The sequence below is a fragment of the Anomalospiza imberbis genome, unplaced genomic scaffold (assembly GCF_031753505.1).
Source record: "Anomalospiza imberbis isolate Cuckoo-Finch-1a 21T00152 unplaced genomic scaffold, ASM3175350v1 scaffold_209, whole genome shotgun sequence".
NCBI classification, from domain to species: domain Eukaryota; kingdom Metazoa; phylum Chordata; class Aves; order Passeriformes; family Viduidae; genus Anomalospiza; species Anomalospiza imberbis.
In genome coordinates, this window is record NW_027099842.1 from 60001 (window position 1) to 62500 (window position 2500).

The following is a 2500-nucleotide window of genomic DNA, read 5'->3' on the forward strand; positions in this document are numbered from 1 at the left end:
GGGGCGCCCTGCCCCCCCCTCTTCGCGGCCCGGCCTCGGCGGAGAGGCCGCGGCGCGCGCGGTCGGCCGCGGGGCCGACCCGCTGGGCTCGAAACGGGCGGCGCCGGCAGAGGGCGCGCGCTCTCTGCCCTTCCTCAGCCGCGGGGCGGCGGCCGCCGGGGCCCGCCGCGCGCTCTCTCTCTTCTGGGCCGCCGCGGCCGTCCCGCGCGGGCGGCGCCGCGCCTGGCGCGGCCGTGCCTCTCTCCCCTCGGCGGCCTTCGTCTCGAACGCACCGGCGGCGCCGGCCGCCGGCCGGCCGTCCGCCCGCCCGCCCGGGGCGAGCGCTCGGCGGTCCCTCCGCGGTCGGAGGCCGGCGAGCGCGGGCGGCCCCGCGCCGAGCGGCGGCGGCGCCGCTCGGCCGGTGTTCCCGCCGCCCGCGGGCACGGGACCCTCCCCGTGGCCCTTCGCGACCGCGCGCGGTCCGAGGGCAGGGGTGGCGGGCGGCCGCGGGGGCGCTTCCGCGCCCGCTCTCCAGGTGGCGAACGAGGAGAGCGGGCGTCGCCCCCCGGCTCAGCGCCGCACCGCCTTCCGCCGGGCGCGTGCTCGCGGAAGGGGGCCCCCGACGGTGCGGGTGGACGGCGGTTCCCGGGAAGTGCGGCCCGCCGCGGCGGCGGGTCCGCCCTCGGGCAGCCCTCGGGCGCTCGCCTTCCCCCGGCGGGCAGCGGTCCGGCGGGGGGGGGCGCGGCGCCCGGCGGCGGGGCGGCGGTCGTCGCGTGGCGTCTCGAGCGCAGCAAGGCCCCTGGGGAGAGAGAGTCGGCCGCGCGCGTGGGCGCGGCGGCGCTCCGCGAGAGCCGGCGCGGCGGCGGTTCCAGGGGGGAGGCAAGCGCGCGCGCGGGGTCCGAGGGCCGCGCGCCGGCGCGTGGCGCCGCGCCGGCGAGGCCGGGCGGGCCACCGCGCTCCCGCGGCGCGCGCCGCGCGGCCCTCCGCGCGGAGGGCCGGGCCGAGCCCGGGCGCCTGGGCCGCCTCCGAAGGACGGCACACGTAGGCGGCGCCTCCCCTCGCCGGGCGGGGGGAGGCGGTCGGGGGCGCGGGTCCCCCCGCCTCTCGGCCGGCCTTGGGAGCGTTCCGTGGGGTTCCTCCCGTGTTCTTCTCGCACGCGCCCCCTCCGGGGTTTTCCGCGTTGCTCGTACGGTCGGAGCCAGGCCCCGCGCGGGGCCTCGGCGCCAGAGAAAAAAAAGGGGGGCCGCTCCGGGCGAGAGCGGCTCCCGGCCCCCCCGCGCGCGCGGGGTCGGTGCCGAAAGCCAGACAACTCTTAGCGGTGGATCACTCGGCTCGTGCGTCGATGAAGAACGCAGCTAGCTGCGAGAATTAATGTGAATTGCAGGACACATTGATCATCGACACTTCGAACGCACTTGCGGCCCCGGGTTCCTCCCGGGGCTACGCCTGTCTGAGCGTCGCTTGACGATCAATCGCCGCCCGGGGGCCGCCCCGGCGGCGCGGCTGGGGTCGCTTCGCAGGCCCGTCGGCCGCGGCAGCGGTTGCCGCGCGAGGGCCTTCGTCCCCCTAAATGCAGACTCGGGGAGCGCTCCGTAGCTCCCCGCTCCCGGAGCGAGCCGCTGGGGCGGAGCTCGTCCTCGCCGGGGCCGCACCGCCTGGCGGTGGCGGCGGCCGGGGAGTCGGAGCGAGTGAGACGGCGCCGAAGGCGCCCCGCCGAGGGCCGAGGGACGAGGGCGAGAGGGGAGGCGAGGCGCGGGCCTCGCCTCCGGCCTCCCCCCCGCGCGGGCGGCTGTCTGCGGGTGGGTACCGTGCGCGGGTACCGTGCCGCTGCCGCCGCGCGCGGTGCGCGGGGGGCCGGGGGCGGGGGCGACCCCCGAGGCCGCTCCTTCCCCCGCCCCCTTCCGTCGCCGTCTCGGGGCGTCAAGGGCGCCGTCGCTTTCCTCGCTCTCTCCCCGCCGAGGCCGTCGCGCGCCGCCCGGCCGGTCTTCCCCCCTCGGGGCCGTCTCTGCCGCGCTGCCTTCTTTCGGTTCTCGTCTCCGGGACGGGGGTCTCCTCCTCCTCCGCGTCTGTCTCGCGCGCTCTCGGTCGGTCGGACGCTCTCGCCGTCTCCGGCTCGCCGGCTGGCTCGCTCGCTCTCTCTGTGTCTCCGGCGCGCTCTCTCTCTCTCTCTCTTCTCTCTCGCCGGCTTTTCCCCTGGCGCTCGCTCGGGCGCGAGGGGGGAGCGGGCGGGGGGGGGCGAGAGAGGGGGGGCCGCCGGGGGGCCCGGGGGAGAGAGGCGAGCTCAGTCGGGGAGAGGGAGGCCGTCGAGGGCGTACGGCAGCGAGAAGAGAGCGAAAGGGAGAGAAAGAAAGAGAGAGAGAGAAAAAAGCGCGAGGCAGGCCGGGGGAGAGCCCGGCCGTCCGTCGGGCCCGTCGGCGCGCCGCTCCCCCGGGAGGGGCGCGCGGGCGCGGCGCGGCACGGCGCAGCTTTTTGGGCTTGCGACCTCAGATCAGACGTGGCGACCCGCTGAATTTAAGCATAT

At 78.9% G+C, this 2500-nt stretch overlaps 2 non-coding genes across 2 annotated transcripts in view; both read left to right on the top strand.

The window, feature by feature from the left end:
* Positions 1-1286: 1286 nt before the first annotated feature.
* On the top strand, positions 1287-1439 carry LOC137466428 (5.8S ribosomal RNA). The gene has a single exon (XR_010995180.1). It is a non-coding gene; the product is annotated as a 5.8S ribosomal RNA (ribosomal RNA).
* Positions 1440-2457: 1018 nt separating this feature from the next.
* The window catches only part of LOC137466419 (28S ribosomal RNA), a 4373-nt gene continuing 4330 nt past the window's right edge, over positions 2458-2500 (top strand). The window contains exon 1 of the ribosomal RNA XR_010995171.1: positions 2458-2500. This exon is cut by the window's right edge and continues 4330 nt beyond it. This is a non-coding gene — a ribosomal RNA (28S ribosomal RNA).